We start from the raw sequence: 18,378 nt of genomic DNA on the forward strand, positions 1-18,378 counted from the left end.
TAAGCATTCTTTTAAAGATAACAACTTTATGCATGACAAAATTCATTTCCCCCTTCATCCATTTAATTTCATAAGATGTTTACCCACTTACGCATCATATAAATCCAGTTTCAAAACAGGATTTGAGGAAGGATTACTTCAAAGAATGTTTTCTGAGACGTTTAAAAATTGTAATTGGTGACATGAGTATTTGCTTAGCTAGGTTGGTTTTCAGCTATGGAGAACATTCTGTTCCTAGGAGGTAGTTTCACTGTATAGCAAGTGCTTAAGAAAATAGGAAAATAAATAAACATTCAGAAAATTACTAACCTTGTCTGACTTCAAGTCAACCTCAGAGGTTTGTGATGAGATACAAATAAACTGGATTTTGTTTGCATCCTTCACAACTTGAAGGGTTTATTGGGTTTGTTGGAAGTTCACATAGAAGCGCTAGAGGCCATGGCTGGAACTCCCAGCTGGTCTTTCCATAATAAACTGAGGACCTAAAATACAGCAATTAGTGGCATCAACAGAGTGTATAGAACTTCCCAATGGCTCTCAATGAAGAGACTTCGGCTATGGAATTCCACTCCAAAATTATACCATATCATTCCTACCCATGGCTGGACTTACTGAGTCATTATGTCAGAAGATGAACAAAATTTAAGAATTAGTTGCCTGGTTAACAAAGGATGAAGAAAGACTTTGTTGAGATGACAGACCTATAAACCATCATTTAATTGAACTATACTATTCACCACTTTAATAACTGTGGATTCCCCAATCCCCCTTGTTGTTAGGATATTGTCCGGGTACCCAGAGTTCCTGCTGGTAAAGCTAAATCATAGAGTCAGGCAAGGGGGCCTCTCTCTAGAACAAAAGTCTGGTATGAGGAGCATACTGGAAAACCAGTATCTGCTGAATACAACAGGCAGACATTATGGTCAGATTAGCATAACCAGCTAGACTACCATGACAGAAAGTTAAGTGTAAACAGGAACTAAAGATAGGATGTTTTGATCAGTGGGAACAATGAAGTCCCCCAGGCAACAGTCCCTATTCACTACCCCCAGCTTATGCCAGACATTTATGCATCCCCAATACACATCCCCACCACACATTTTCTTTCCTACCTTCCCTGAACCTGTGAGACTGCCCTGGGAAAAGGTGCTGTGCTCCCTGAGGTGTGAGCCCCTCCATGTCTCCCTCTCTCTATTTAGACTATGAGTTGTCTTTCCTGCACAGCCCCCAACAATGCCTCCCTGAGAGGCAACAAATAACAAGTATTCTCCTTCATATGAATTCTAAAGACACTGAACTCGGATCCTAAACTATTGTTAGAAAATTACATTGCCTAATACAAGAGAAAGACATACAAGAAATCCAGATAGGGAAAGAAGAAGTAAAACTATCACTATTTGCAGATGATATGATAATATACATAGAGAACCCTAAAAACTCCACAGAAAAACTACTCAAAATAATCAACCAGTTCAGTAAAGTAGCAGGATACAAAATAAATAAAAAATTAGTAGCCTTCCTATACACAAACAATCAATCTGAAGAAGAAATCAAGAAAACCATCCCTTTTATAGTTGAAACCAAAAAAAATCAAATACTTGGGAATAAACCTAACAAAAGAGGTGAAAGACCTATAAAAGATAATTATAAAACACTGTTAAAAGAAACTGAAGAAGACACAAAGAAATGGAAAGACATCCCCCGCTCATGGATTGGAAGGATTAACATTATTAAAATGTCCATCCTACCAAAAGCAATATGCAAATTCAATGCTATTCCAATAAAAATCTCAATGACATTCTTCAAAGAAATAGAACAAATACTGATGAAATTCATAGGGAATCACAAAAAAACACAAATAGCCAAAGCCCTACTGATGAAAACAAAGGAGAAAGGAGGTATCATACTTCTAAGTTTCAAGCTATACTACAAAGCCATAATAATTAAAACAGTTTGGTATTGGAACAAAAACAGACACACAAATATGGGCCCAGAAATAAAACCACACTTACATGGACAACGGATCTTTGACAAAAGAGCAAAGAATATGCAATGGAACACAAACAGTTTGTTCAATAAATGGTGCTGGGAAAACTGGATCTCCATATGCAAATTAATGAAACTAGACCACAACCTCTCACCATGCACAAAAATCAACTCAAAATGGATAAAAGAACTGGACATAAGACCTGAAACCATAAAATATATAGAAGAAAATATAGGTAAAACACTATAAGACATGCATCACATAACATCTTTAAAGACTCATCACCCAAAGTAAAGAAAGGCAAGGAAAGGATAAACACCTGGGATTACATCAAACAGAAAAGCTTCTGCACAGCAAAACAGCCATTAACCAAAACAGAGAGACACCCCACTGCTTAGGGAAAAGTCTTTGCACTCTAGTTAACTGATAAGGGACTGATCACAAAGATATACAAAGAACTCACAGGACTAGAAATGGGCAGAATAACATAAAAGACATTTCTCCAAAGAGGAAATGCAAATGGTCAACAGGCATATGAAAAAATGTTCAACATGCCTTATAATCAGGGAAATGCAAATTACAACTACATTGAGATACCACCTTACACCAGTAAAAATGGCACATATCAAAAAAACAAGCAACAACAAATGCTGACAAGGATTTGGTGAAAAAGGAACACCCCTACATTGCTGGTGGGAGTGCAAACTGGTCCAAACACTATGGAAAGCTGTCTGGAGTTTCCTCAGTCTACTAAAAATGGAGCTACCATATGACCTGGCAATTCCACTACTATGAGTACTAGGGAATCTACTCAAAGGACACAAAAACATGTATTCAAAAGAACACCTGTATACCTATGTTTATTGCAGCACTATTTACAATTGGTAAAACCTGGAAACAACCCAAATGCCCAAAAATAGATGACTGGATCGAGAAGATGTGGCACATATACACAACGGAATATTATTCATCAATCAAAAAAGATAAACTCATGCCATTCACAGCAACGTGGATGGAGCTAGAAGGAATGATGCTCAGGAAATGAGCCAGTAGGAAAAGGAAAACTATTGGATGGTTTCACTTATAGCAGGAATATAGGGGAACCAAATAAGACATCAGTGTAAAAAAGTAATAACAGTACTAAACACAACAAAGAAAAAATGGACAATTATAAACCAGAGACATACTGCAGGGGAGGAGGAGGGAGAGGGATGAGGGAGGAAGGGAGGAACATAGAGGACGGAGGTGATGGTGCATGGGTGCATTGGTGAAACTCTGTGGGGACCACACCTGATGGGGTGGGGAGAAGCAAATATTGTTTAAAAATGAACAATGATGTAAAAAATATATAAAAAATAAATTAAAATGGAGAGACTTAGCTAAAAAAAAAATGCATTGCACCAGTGTTGATAATTTTTGTTACATATTTGCCCTTTCTTTTGTCATCTTACATGCCACTCGATCTTCACAAGGAAGCTTAATGGATTCCCTTCAATACAAATATGCCTCACATGCAGTTAGAAATGATTCTTTGTTTGGAAATAAATTCCCATAAGAGTTTGTCTCTCTATAAGAGAACTACATTTCCCACTCTATGAAATGTTTGAGGTCTAGCCAAATTCACTGATTGATGGTTTTCCCCTAATTAACAAACATAATTTCTTGCATTGTAGCCCGTGAATGCTTTGGTCATCAATTCAGTTCTCTCTCCTTTGTTTTTATGAAAAATTTGTGTTGTGTGCGTAAGTTTTATGGTTGTTGTCATTGTTCTCTGCACATCTGAGAGAATTTTTTATTTTTTTTTGCTTTGAGATTACAGTCTCCTAAGTTTATAAAAATAAAAAGGTATTTTAGTTATTGTATACCATGCAGGAACTTGAAATTAGATATGAGCCTACCCACTCTGTGAATAATAATTATTTCTCTGGTTTCATATGGAAGTTATTCCATTTTATCTAGAAATTATTTCCCATTAGAATATCAGAGAAAGACTATTTTAACATATTTTGAAACCATATCTGGATTTTTATTTCCTTTGGAAAAAAATGTAGAGTCAGTGAATATGATCATGGAAAAAATTAAAATGTGGTTCCAAGCATCATCTTACTACAAATTGCTCTAGTGTTGCCATTTATGAAGACAAAATGTCTTTGCCATGAAAAGGTAATAAATAGAGGTGAAAACTTAGTTAAGAACAGAGCACCTAATTATATATATTTTAAAAATCTATTAACTTTGGGTTATATACAGAGAGAGGATGGAATAACTACAATAAATCACTAGGGTTACAGCCATTAACAAATAATGAAAGAGTTTCAACAGTAATAATTTTATTTCCAAATTTATTTCTGCTAAAACTCCAAATGCTGCAGTGACCTGATCTCCTTCTCTACCATGCCTTTTCTCTCTGGGTCTCATCTAGCTTCTTGCCTTTAATGAAATCTAGCAATGACATCTACATTAATAATAACAATTCCCTGCTCAGACCTTCAGAAGTGTAGTTCACCTACCCATGTGTCATGTTCTAAGAAGTACATCAATTTTACCTGATCAACTTCTCATCCATTTACCTCTGCCATGATCAATGGGATCATCATTTGCTCCATTTTTTATCCAAAACCTTAGGAATAATACTTTATTCTAACATTTAATCCACAGAAAATTTTGCAGGCACTTTTACTAAATCTATCTGCCCTCTGACTACTGCCCTCTGTCATTACCCCAATCTAAACCTCCAAAATGTACACACGGATGGCCATACACACTGGGTTTTCTGATCTAAAATCCCTTTTTCTGGAAGCAAAAAACATGATTTTCCAAAACTTCAAATTGGGTCATTGAGGTTCCTTTGTCTAAAACTGCCCCATAGCTTTCGATTTCACTTGTAATAAAATGTATACGTTTTTAGAACTCTCCTACATTGCTGGTGGAGTGCAATCTGGTCCAAACACTATGGAAAGCTGTCTGGAGGTTCCTCAGTCTACTAAAAATGGAGCTACCATATGACCCAGCAATTCCGCTCCTAGGTATCTACTCAAGGGACACAAAAGCATGGATTCAAAAGAATACCTGCACCCCTATGTTAATTGCAGCACTATTTACAATAGGTAAAACCTGGAAACAACCCAAATGCCCAAAAATAGATGACCGGATCAAGAAGATGTGGTATATATACACGATGGAATATTATTCAGCAATCAAGAAAGATAAAATCATGCCATTCACAGGAACATGGATGGAACTAGAAGGAATTATGCTCAGTGAAATAAGTCAGAAGGAAAAAGAAAACTATTGGATGGTTTCACTTATAGCAGGAATATAGGGGAACCAAATAAGGCATCAGTGTAAAAAAATAGTAACAGTACAACGCACAACAAAGCAAAAACAGACAATTATAAATCAGAGACATCCTGCAGGGGAGGAGGCAGGAGAGGGATCAGAGGGAGGAAGGGAGAAGCACAGGGGACTGAGGTGATGGTGCACAGGTGCATTCGTGACGGAAATTCTGTGGGGACTACACCTGAGGGGGTGAGGGGAAAGAAAATATAGTTTAAAAATGAACAATGATGTAAAAAAATTAAAAAAAAAATAAAATGTATACCTTTATAAATGGCCAAAGTCTTACAGGATCTGGGCTGACTAACTCTCTGATTAGTCACCATACCATTACAACTCACTCGCTATAGCCAAATTGGCTTCCTTTCTTAGTTTGCAAGCACAACAGGTTGGTTCTACCTAAAGTTTTATGCACTGAATGTTTCCTATTGTAATCTCCATGTAGTTTCAAGCTGATTTTAACGTTTCCTTTTAAATGTCAGTCTCCTACTATAACTTGACTTAAGCACACTGTTTAAAGGGACTCCACTGATTGTTTTTAAATTATATTACAATCTTTTATTTTATCATATTGCCTGACTACTTCAAAAATATCTTTTTTGGTCATATTTTTGTTTTATTAAATAACAGTTTTTCTAATAGTGGTAACATTGGATTATCTCTTAAATACATTTTGCGAATGTACTTAGTTCATTTTCTATCTCCTTATAAAAAATAATCTTAATTATGCTGTTCCTTGTATCCATACCCCTTGCAAGGTGACTTCAAAATTCCTCCCTTAAGTGACTGAGTCTACTTATCTAACCCCTGAAAACCTCACTCCTTTGAAAGGGATGACATCTGCTTTTTCTGCAATGTAATTGTGGTAGATTTTAGCACTCCACAATATCAGATATGGAATGTATTTAAAGAAATCATGTCTTAGTTTCCTCATCTATGAAAGAAGAGAAAACTGTCTTTAACAAGATCTTCATATTATCATATGAATCAAGTCACGTAATGGAAATAATAACAGTATTGAGTAGAAAAATGTCTATACAACGAAAAATTGTATTATTCTCACTAAGCATGATCCTGGGTAGCATCAGAGCCATGGAAGTATTTTCCCATTAGAATATTTTATGGTAAATTCTGAAATGCAGAAGTCTGTGATATGCCCATCTTATTTAACACTTAATTTGAACTGCTATACATTGCTGTATGAATTATATTTTATTCCTTCTATAGTCAGTTGATTCCAGGTCAATGGTTAATATCACCACTCAAATGACAACCCTTAAAGACATGAAATTGATTAAAGAGATCCCATAGCACATAATAACTTTGAAAAACAAGACTTTGAAGAGCTGTTCCCCCCACCTCTTCCCCCACATTGCCCTCCCACATCCCTTGATTTCTTCCTCAAACATGTTTTCACAATCATCCCTCACACTGGATAAAAATATTATTCAAATTCTATAACAGACATGGAGACATAATTGTCTTTAAACTTCACTAACTTTACCTACATGCATGTACTTTTAAAAAAAAAGCACAATAAGAATAATAAAACTATTATGCCTTCAGCAGACGCCTCTACCATACTGAAGTCTAAGATGAAATCTAGTCAATTGATCTGTGAACTTGCTTCAGATGCCTTCTGTTATAGCACAGATTAAATAACTTTAGGACATTTGGGGTTGGCCCTTAATATTGATCTCCATAAGTTGGCGTTCCAAGAATGTTTAACAGCTGCCATTTACACAGATAAATCTATAGCCTGTAAAACTGAAAGATGTCAATTTCCAAAAGTGAGCCACTAATAATAATAATAGGAGTACTGAAAGTTATTAAATAAGTTTAAGAATAAGACACAAATGGAAAATAGAAATAGTCACTAAACACACTTCCCAGACCAATGGCCATAGATGACATTATGTACAAGGAAAATGATAAATGTATGCATCCATGATACACACATTATTTGATAGGGTCTACTTTTATTTAGATAATCTTGTTTTTTAAAGATCTATTTATTTATTTATGAAAGCACTGGGTACAGTCAGAATCATGGGAGGGTGAGAGAACTCACCAGAGCGGGGAACAAAATAGGCAGATTGACAAAATACACTGCTGAGGGGAGTAGCGGGAGCTGCAGGAGGGGTCTGTGCGCCATGTGAGACCCTCACCGGGGGCCAGGAATCGAACTGGTACTGCAGAGGCTGCGGGCAGCTTCACAGCCCAGCACTGCTCAACCGCTGTGCCACCAGGGGAGGCACTATTTAGATAATTTTATCTAACATACTTATAAGTGAATTGCCAAAATGTTTCCTGCTGTGTTCTTAATTTTAGTTTCCAAAATTACACAAAGATTACTCTGAATTTTTAACTTCCTGTGATTCATTTTTTCCCACCACACAAATCACTTTAATGTAAAGCTAATAATGAAAGAAAGTTGGTGCCCTGGTACAGCTGAGTTGAGCCCTTACTATGTGACAAGTATAAATCAGAAGGAACACTAAGCAGAGTAGCATTATAAGCACGTGGCACATGCTGACCTTGCTTCCCCTCAATTCTATTTCTGCTTCCTTCAGTTCCCATTTAAAGGGACTGAAAATCCAGCAGTTGTGCAGTGTTTATTTTGGTGATCAGCAATCAAATGGAATTCACAAGGAATATGAACAGTGTGTTTTATATTATTGACTAGATTATTCCACTTCATTGTATTTTTTGAACCACCTTGGATATCTTCATTTTGGTTTGGCTTGGATAAGTGGGAAGTAGGGTGGGCTGGACTGGTAGTTGGATACTTGTAAGTGGGTGCTTCATGTCTAATGAATGTCTTCAAGTCTCATTTCAACTTTTTCCCAGCAGAGTGACTGAGAGCAAGAAGCCTAAGAGAGCAAGGTGAAAGTACACAGCATTTTTATAATCAGACCTTAAGGAATCTGTGGCATCATTGGAGTTATACTATATTGATGGAAGCAATCAGCAAGGTCTACTAAGCTGCAACGTGGAGGTCAGGAAAGTCATACATCCACCACATCACCACATGCAATGAAAAGAATATCAACGTCATATTAAGAAGAGTGTAGAGGAGCAGCCATCTTTGAAAATGCAGTCCACTATAAAAGTTGAAAGTGTGTGTCATAAATTATATGAATGTTGATCGAATTGGTAATTGGAGAGTGCACATTTGAAAATATGATATCAGGGTAACTGATATCAGAGTTAAGTGTCATCACACATTTGACCTTGAATATTCAGATTCTCTGTGCAAACAGGCATCTCACAAATTATTTGCATTCTATAGGAAATTTTCTATTAAAATCCAGGTCATAGAAGCAAAACTTTTTGTTTATAACTTGCCAGAAATGCAGATATTTATTCATAACATTAATTGAACACTTATGTACAAAGCTGGTAATTCAGGGAATTACCAGAGACTTTGAATCACTGAGTAACAGTGAAAGGTACTAGATAGAAAGACCATCCACTCTTGAATCATCACTGGGCATAGCCCAAGTGAGGATTGAATACCTGCATTAGGCTTGCAGGAGCAAGGGTAAATTTTTGTCTCTGCTAAGATCTAAAGGTATATTTTATGACAATTACCCTCCCACTGAATAATACAGCTGGGTGTTGTGGGACAAAAGGTAAAATTTGGGAAGGATTTTTATCAATGCATGTTGTTGAAGAACAAAATCAATGATTACATGTTAAAAAGGGTATCAAAATTAATATACACATACAATATAAAAACATATGGGGCACCTATACAACAGTGGATCCTTAGTCCCATCAGTTCAGCTACCCACCCATTTCTCAGGCCCACCAAATGGGTCCATGTCCATTTCCTACAGCCAGGCATAATGGCATACTGTTTAGTTATGGAATCCCCAAGTCCAATCTGTACCCCTTGAACTAGCACCATAAATTGGAGACACCCTCAAGTGCTGCACTTGTTGATGGGGAAAGACCATCCCACCTTTATTTTGGCTAGAATGGTCCTAGGGAATACATAGTTCTACTACTGGTTACCCAGAGAGACCAAGTTACACAGTATGGAAGTGTGACTATGGCACACATGTGGACCAATGGAAAACTAGATATTGGATTTTCTTCTTCAACAAGATCTCAAGAATTCAAATATGAAGATCTGTTCACCTAAATCAGGCAAATGTTTCCCTATAAAACCCTACATCTTCTTGCACACAGGCAGAGTTCTTTGGAGAAATGGCACATTTAAAATCATTGAATAAAGATCAATTTTTTTGTGAATAAACATAGGAGAGCTAGAAATAATGTGAATAGTTTCAAATTCAGTTGGGCAGGTGCAGACTTTTACTTCTGGTAAATATTTGGCTTCTGTGCTTTTAAATAACCATTGTAAATTTGAAGCCTCATTTTGACTTAACCCTGAAAGGTTTAAAAAAACAAACCATGGCTTAAGAAAGTCATAATTATAGAGAAGCTGTTGTGTGCTAGGTAAATACATGGAACATTAAAAAATTCTGTACTGTACAAAAGTAAAGAATTCCAGCTTATTCAAATAAAACACATTTGAATTATGATTAGTGCAGTCTTGTATTTGTTCATCTTTAACCCACCAGACCATTGACAGATAAATATTCACCAAAAATAACATTAATATATATTATATATATACAAGTATATATATATATATTGCATATATATAATGTGTTATATCATATATACTTAATCTAGTTATACAAAGTATCTCCAGTAAAAATTTGGGGATCAGTAAATACTAATCCATAAATATTAATCAGTAAATATTAGTGAAACTAATATAAGAAGGAAGATAAATATTTGAGACTGAAAATAAATTACTTCAAAAGGAAACACTGTGATAGGTGTCTTAAGGACTTGATATTTTATTTATTAATTCTTCAACATTTCTTTTTATTTTGCACACTCAGAAATCTTTCAGAAAATTTGGACAAGATCATCACATATAAAACTGCATATTTGGAAACATCATATGGTGATTCCAAAATATGATTTTTACTTATGAAAGTGTTTTTCATCAGTAACATAAACTTTCATGGGAAAAGGAGCATTTGAGGATAAAGAATATTGGATTGCTGCAGAATCATAAATTATAAATTCAAACTAGTTGACAGATTCAGCATAAAAAGAGGAAAAGCAAACTCAAAAGCTTAAAATGTAAATGTTACCCAAAACCATTAAAACATTAGTTTTCTTGGTACTTTCAAAGCTAGTTTTCAAAAACACTCTTTGACACCCTTAGCTAACCATTTGAAGCTAGTTCCCCAAGAAAAGGTGTGGGCTGTTGTCCTATTCAATATGAAAACAAAAATAAGTTTTATTTCACTTAATAGTTTGGAGGTGTCCCAGATTACCAGTGTTATCTACTGCATAATTCTAACTTTTATATATAAAGCTTAAGTTTTAGGAGAACCCTTTTTTTATGACTCCTTAAACTGAAAGGAACTTGGAGGAAAAAAACAAAAAAAACCAAAAGTTACTACAAGTAAGAAAATTATACAAATTAAAATGAAATAGAAAACAAAACAAAAAAAATTAGTGAAACCAAGAACATTTTCTCCAAAAGATAAACAAAATTGGTAAATCTCTAGTTAGGTTTAGAAAGAAAAGATTAGAGAAAATCTTAGTAAGTATAATTAAAAATGAAAGCGGAGAAATTTCAACAGATACCATAGAAATATAAAGGTACATAAGAGACTTCTAGGAACAACTATATACTAATAAACAATAATCTTATAGAAGTGTGTAATTCTTAGAACAATGCAGTTTACAACAAGAGTGTACCAAAAAGTGATAAAATTTTGAATTACTGATTGCAGTTAGGAAATTGGAAGAGTAAATAAAAATCTCCTAGTAAACAACTAAATGACTTTGCAAATGAATTCCAGCAAATCTTCAAAGAAAAACTTACACCCAATTTACACAAACACTTTCAAAAAATGGAGAAAATAGTTCATGAGGCTGGCATTACCCTAATTCAAAACCAGAAAAGAAAGAGATAAAGAAAACAATAGACCAATATTTCTGATAGATGTAATAATTCTCAACAAAATATCACAAAACTGAATTCAATCTTAAAAAACAAAATACACAATCCCACAAAGTGGGATTAGTCCATGGGTACAAAGATGGTTAAAATATGCAAATACAAATCCAATACTCTACATTAAAAAAAAAAAAGGACAAAAATGACATGACTATATCTATAGGTGCAAAGAAAGTATCTCACAAGATACTTCATCCATTTGTGACAAAAACTCAAAAAAATGTGTACAAAAGGAATATACTTCAATAAAATAAAGGATATATAGTACAAACCCACAGTCAAGATCATATTCAACAGTGAAAAATTGAAAATTCTTTCCCTTAAGATCAAGAGCAAGGCAAAGAAGTTCACTTTCACCACTTTAATTTAGCATTAGAGATCTTAGCCAGAGCAATTAAGCATTAGGAATCCAGATTGAAAATGCAATACACTCTTCAAAGTGTCATCTTAGAAATATGTGTGTATAAGTCTAGTTGTAACTAAAAACACCCTTCTAGGTTTAAATATTTTCTGAGTTGGTCTACAATAATCAGTACTCACTGATTGCAGTATTTTGAAAGTGGGATTTGATTGAATTCATACCACAGATTCTTCCACTCAAGTATCTTTTTTCCCCAGCAAATATCTTTGATATTATGTTTCACCAATGTGTTAGCAATTGTAAGTTTGATTTAGTTTCAGCAACTCAAAGTGCTATCTTACAAGAAAATCACACAGCACCAATGTTTATGTGTGAAATGTTCAACAAATGTTTCTGCAGTTTTTCAGTTAAATAGTCATCTTTACAAATAACTGTTTTGGTTTTGCCATGTTTGTATGTTTTATGGGCATACCACTAAAGTTTTGATAGTTCCATCCCTTAACTATCCAACATATCTCCACAAATAATGCACAGTGGTTTTAGCACATTAACTTCAATTACGGTTAAAAAAGCTGACCTCAATGTACTAGGGATTATTCTTCTGAGTAAATTGAGAATGAACTCTTGGTTTTCAGCTCTTTCTAACAATTTCCATCAACATCACTTGGCCTGTTACCACTGTAGCATTTACAGAAAGTATATCTCCTCCTAACAACGCCAAAGTAACTCATTTCTAAGAGTACCCAAATTGCTTACTACCATCAGAAAAGACCCCACCTTTACAAACCTGGTTGGTCTGGCAATATCAAATTGCTACAGATGATTTAGAACACTTATTATCAAGCTTATGCTTATCTTGTTCCAAACTTGTAACAAAGAGCTAACATTTCAAGGAGGAAGTTAGGAAAGAGATCCAGGCAGTCAGTTAGAAACCGGGTGCCCCAAACCCCTAAGTCCACTGATCAGCCTGATTAAGAAGCAGTCAATTGGAACCCGGAGGGGGCCCCCACCCCAACACAGGAAAGACTGGAATGTCCAGCGCACCAATACGTAACAGAATGCCAAAGCAACCGACCAAAGCTTGTTTCAGGAAGGTGGGCCAGGTAATGTGGGCAAACTCAGTGGTCCTCGGGAACCTTCGAGACCCCGCAGACCCTGCCAGTCAGCAAGAGACACAACACAGAGGCACCCAGCCACCAAATCCCAACTCCTTACCACTATTCCCACATTAGCCCCTATTTCTTGGCCCCTCAGCGGCTACCCACATGGGACCTCTCTCTGCTTGGAGAGCTTTCCTGTCCTTTTTCCTAGCTATCAGTAAATCTCTTGCTTTTCTCTTACTTTGATTTCAACATTGAATTCTTTCAAAGACAAAAACCAAGAAAGGGAGTGAGGTCCTTAGAATCAGGGCCTGCTCCCCAAACCCCAAGTCATATAGGCTGCGGTTCACAGGATCACACTCTGAGAACCCAAGTCAAGAAGGCAGAAGAGGCACTATGTTAAGTGAAAGTAGTCAGGAGACAATACATGAGGGATGATTTCATTTATGTGCACAATACAGAGAAACCACACAAAGGGTCAGATAAAGCGAAACCTTTGAAGCTGACCAGGAATCTATGGCATCCAGGAGAATGAGGAGGAGGGAGAGGGGCAGGGGTGAAAACAGGAGGGGAAGAGCACAATGGACTAAGGCTACCTGAAGGGGGATGTGATATGGTGGGATCAGAGGGGAAAGGGGGGTCCAATGGAGGGTGGTCCAATGGGGCTTTAGTGGCGGGTGTGGTTGTCGCGACAGGAACTTTGTTGCAGGGAGCAGATTTGCAAGGCAAGACTCTGCTACTTGAGCAGAAGTTCGTGGGCTGTTTACTGAAGTCATGCAGGCTAATAAAACCTGATGATGCAACAATGGTATGAGGAATGATGCCAGAGGGTGGGATTGGAATGGGGGACAAAGTTTTACGAGGAACAGAGAAGGGGACACTGTGGCCATACATCAAGAGACATTTTTGTCAGCAAAGTATTTGTTGTAACCACAAGCAGAGTTATCCTGAGACCACCATGGAGATAGCCTAGGCTTCCCCCGGGCTGCCTGATGATATGGGCTTTATTCCGTGGTAGTCAAAGAATGCTCTGCTGTGATTTGCAGATAGCAAATAGCTCACAGTTGCCCATGAGGGGCCAGCTAGTAGCCAGCTCACAGGAACCCACAGAAAATATAGAATAATCTTCAGAGGTTAGACAGAAATAAGTGTGAAAATACTTTGAAATTTTAAGTAATGATCACATACTGTGGAGGCAAAAACAATAAATTGAGAGATGAAATAGGTGGAGTCTACTTCTTTAGATGTCTAATTTTATTTTTCTATGGAAAAAAAAACTTAGGAAAATTGAACTCCACTTTTGAGCTTTGAAATCCATTTTTGAGCTTTCAGTGTATTGATTTCTGCTTTGAGTCTGAAGCAGAAATCTGTGGTTGTGTTTTCCTATGAAAATATTCATAGAGTCATAAAAAATTGATAGTCACTCAGGTATCTGAGCTGCCTAGTGGCTATTATTACATATATGAATTATCCAAATGAATATTTTTTTCTCTTTTCATATACACATTTTCCTTACATGTAAGTGCAAATAGGTCATAGTTGCCCATGAGTGACCAGCTCATAGGAACCCACACATTATGAAATAACAATTGTAAAGGTATATAAATCTATATCTCTAAGATACATACCCTGATGTAAACCAACATTACCTCAATAAATATAACTTTAAATGCTGCAAATACATACAAATTGGGAATTTGATTGTGATGTTGATATAAAGAAGAACTAGAGGGTGATATAAAAAAATTGGACTCCTGTTTATATCAAAGGATAAGATAATCCTTATGAAGTAAGACTGAATAGATGAGGGGAATCTTCTAGGCAGAAAATGAGGAGACATCAAAGATAATACAATAGAGGGATTAAAAAGCAAATAAACATGGTGACTCTAGATTGTAAGGCAACAGAAAGTTCTGGAAATGAACAAGGTGTGGGAGGAGAGCCCAGAGTCTGCTGAGCACTCTACACCCTAACAATCAGAATGAATTTTTACTACAGCCTTTGAAATGCCTAGACAAAAAAGAACTAGACAATTTGCAGTGATGGGCTAGACTGAATCAGATTCACAGCACTTGGGTCAGATGGTAAGCAATGCTCTTGGAAGAAACTTGGGATCCAATGTTAGTCTTGGTGAAAAAGATGCCAAAGATGGGCCTCCCCAGTGGCGCAGCGGTTGAGCGCTGGGTTGCAAAGCTGTCCTCAGCCTCTGCAGCGCTGGTTCAATCCCCAGCCTCAGACGAGGGTCCCACATGGCGTGCAGACCTTTCCTGCCGCCCCTGCTCCCCTCAGCAGTGTATTTCATCACTCTGCCTGCTCTGCTTTCTGCTCTGGCTCTGGTGAATTCTCTCACCCTCCCGCGCTTCTGACTGTACTCCAGTGCTTGAATAAATAAATAAATCTTTAAAAAAATGCCAAAGATGAGGCACTTTTGACAATTTGTTCGCTGTGTGTTTGTTTTTCCAATTGTGATTGAAGCACATTGTAGGAAGCCAATAAATATCTTTGAGGAAATTAATCAATGAGTCAATTTTGTATGCCATATAAAATATATTTTTTTGCATAACAAGCCTCCCTAAGAATGTGAAGTATATCAATAATTTTTAGTACTCTTGAGACAGGATAAAAAGTAAGCATGTTAAATAAAATTATGAAACAAAGTCCTGACTTGTGATGTTCATTGTCAGGTCACTTTTAAGAATCAAGGGTGTGTGCTATTATTGCTGAGACTTCAAAGCTAAGTCAGTTTTTCTTAGGTAGGACAACTCTATAGATAAAATATCAGCATTAATAACTGGACTAAACTGTTTCATTTCAGACAGATCTTCATGCTTTGTTTCCTATAAAAGAATATTACATTCTACTCATTCTACTTAGAGTTCAAGAGGCTCTCTATATATTTACATATTTCCTGTTGTGTTGAAGTTATAACTGGCCATAGGCAATGCTTGGGCCAGTGAGACATGAATGGGCACTGTCTTAACTGTTTGGAGAACAATTTTTAAGGGTTACTAATAAATTTTGCCAGCACACTAGTTGCTGCTTTCTGCATGGGTCTTGGATTGGAAGTACATGGAAAAGGATTGTAGCAGACAACTGACATGTAACCTGGACAAGAAATGAAAGTTGTTTTACTGTTGTAAATCACTGAGGCTTTATGGTTGCTTTTTTCCTCAAGAAATATGTTAAAACCATCTTTACTGTTACAGTTTGACTAAAGGAATATATTATGTAAGGGAGAGACTTCAGAAGTATTCTTCATAGCTAAGTTTTTTTGTGTTGTGTGATAGAACATAATGTTAGATCTTAATAAATAGAATTGTGAATTGTGTGAAATAAATAAGCAAATAAGTATTTTCATTCTGCGCACATTTTGAAAGTCAAGTAAGAAGAAATCAAAAATAAGTTGAGATAAAGCATGGGATCTCACTGAGAAAAAACACAAATAGTAAATCAAGTCATCTTTTATGGAGTAGAAAAGAATTAAAATTGTAGAATTTAAGTATTCCTCAACTCACCCTAATTTGTCCTCTCCCTTAACTAGACCCCCAAATGTCCTCTCCATGTAAATAACTAAGATTCCATCTTTCTTGACATTTCATCATTCCAAAAATGTTGGCCAACCACATTTTTGAAACACCTTTTCCCTTCTGAAAAGGCCACAATGCTGGTTTTCTGTTTACTTTCCTGTCCTTTTCAGATAAAGTGCTGACTTAACTCTGAGCTTTGACCTAAATCCTCTGTCTTCACATTCTATGCTGAATTCTTGGGTGAGCTACTTCCAAGTTACAGTTTCAGTAATTACTTATTAAGAATAATGGATGCAACGACATCTCTAAGGTTGAAGAGTGACTAATAAATTTTGCCAGCACAGTAGCAGTGATTTCATGTAGATTTTGTATATAATTAATAAGTTTATTTTCCTACATATTTGTTAATTTTTGTATAATATTTGATTTCTCCTCTCCAGTACAGGTTGAGTTTTAGACTGTTCAACTCTAGCACCTGAAACTAGATCTTTCCAAGAAAGAGCAAATTAAAGATAATGAAGGCTTCCGAGAGGTTTCATTAAATGAAGACTAAAACATACCTATTGAATAGAACGACACAGTTCCTAGTTTTTGCCAGAAGTATATAGCACCCAATTTTCATCAGAATTATTTGGTGAAATGACAATAGTAAAACCCAAATAGAAACAAGATGAGGAATTACCCAGTGATGAGAAAGTAAAAAATAGAATGAACATGGACAAATTTAGTGACGTTTGTGCATAAGAGACAGGCTTGCAGTTTCAGGACAAAGTACTTTTAGATTCAGGTTACATCTTGCTCTTGAGTGATTGGGAGCAGGGAATAAAAGCTGCAATATAGCTCTTGTACAGAGGTAAGTGATGTTAGAAGAATAGTAACAATATTGGCATGCATTTTAGATATGTTCTTCATCAAAATGATACTGAAAACAAGATAATGTCAATTTTAAAACTAAATATCCTTTGTACCGTCAATTGCTATTTATGGTTTTAATATACTGATGCCATTCTATAAACCAGTTGTGTATAAAAGTAAGGTCTCCACAAATTCAAAAAACATAGCTAAAATATGAGGTATAGTCTAGCAAAGTATATTCCATATTTATCTGTTCACCTGTACATAAGCATCTGAATTAATATAGTAAGGTTTTTACATATGTCAGCTTAGTCAGACTGCGATACTCAGTTGTTTGGTCACAAATAAATCCTATATCCTATATCCTTTTGGTCCTGTTTCTCTTGTGAGCCTTGCCTAGTGTACTGGTATTCTCAGAAGTGGCAAATACTTGGAAAGGACTTAAAGGACTTTTAAGTGACAGGCAATGTTCAATTCTTTAACCTAGACAGCAGTTATAGAGACATTTACTTTGCTAATTTTCTTTAAGATACACACACGCACACAACCACACACACACACATTCTCTGCATTATTAACATATTTCCAAATGAACAATAAAATTTGTTTGAACTTTCAGATGTGTTTATAATATATAGTATATGACCCAACATATACCCAACATATACTTCTTTATCTCACTTTTAAAATAATTTTTTAATTGAGTTGACATTGTTTCACATCATTGTTTGCATTTTAGATGGGTAGGTCGCCCCCTTTAGGTGTTGTTGCCCTAGCGCACCCACCAGCAAAGCACCCTTATCTACCACCATATTGCCTTTTAGTTCTAGCTCCTTCTCTTTCCCTTCCCCCTGCCGCTCTGGTTGCCTCCATACCCTCATCAGCTTTTGAGGACTAGATTTTCAGTTTGGCTTCACTGACCCTTTGCTTTCTTCCTTTACATTCCACATGTGACAACAGGCTCTACTTGTCTTTCTCCTGACTAATTCTGCTTAGCATCATCCCTTCCAGCACCATCCATGCTGCTGGTGTGGCCACAGCTCTTCCTTTTTCTTTTTTTTTTTTTTAATGGCTGTCTATCTTTCCTTCTGTATAAAGTAAGGTCTTAAAGAATATCAGAAATAATAATTTGATCCTTTGTATCTCCTTTCTTT

At 36.1% G+C, this 18,378-nt stretch overlaps 1 long non-coding RNA gene across 1 annotated transcript in view; it reads right to left on the bottom strand.

Annotated features, from left to right (window-relative positions):
* Window positions 1–452: 452 nt before the first annotated feature.
* The window catches only part of LOC119256755 (uncharacterized), a 168,976-nt gene continuing 151,050 nt past the window's right edge, over window positions 453–18,378 (bottom strand). The window contains exon 6 of the long non-coding RNA XR_005127878.2: window positions 453–482. This is a non-coding gene — a long non-coding RNA (uncharacterized LOC119256755). The remainder of the gene's footprint in view (window positions 483–18,378) is intronic.

Source organism: Talpa occidentalis, unplaced genomic scaffold (genome assembly GCF_014898055.3).
Source record: "Talpa occidentalis isolate TD23 unplaced genomic scaffold, MPIMG_talOcc4v2.1 talOcc4.4, whole genome shotgun sequence".
In the NCBI taxonomy this organism is placed as follows: domain Eukaryota; kingdom Metazoa; phylum Chordata; class Mammalia; order Eulipotyphla; family Talpidae; genus Talpa; species Talpa occidentalis.